The sequence below is a fragment of the Trypanosoma conorhini genome, assembly GCF_003719485.1.
Source record: "Trypanosoma conorhini strain 025E chromosome Unknown Tco_14.4_contig_00306, whole genome shotgun sequence".
NCBI lineage: Eukaryota > Euglenozoa > Kinetoplastea > Trypanosomatida > Trypanosomatidae > Trypanosoma > Trypanosoma conorhini.
The window spans coordinates 1,138-1,355 of record NW_021704395.1 but is presented as its reverse complement, the minus strand read 5'-3'; positions in this window follow the sequence as shown (position 1 = coordinate 1,355).

Genomic DNA, 218 nt, shown 5'->3' with positions numbered 1-218 from the left:
AAAACACACACACACACAGGGAACAACTGCAGGTAGGCCTTGACGCAAACACGAGGAGGAGCAAAGAAAAAAAAAAGCGCCAGAGAAAAACAAAAAGGGGAGATACACAAATTGCGCCACCGTCTACACATACAGCCAACAGCGCGTTCACAATCCCCCAGCTTTATTCTCCCCTTTTTTTGCGTTCGCTCTCTAGTCTCGATTCCAATTACAAGCTA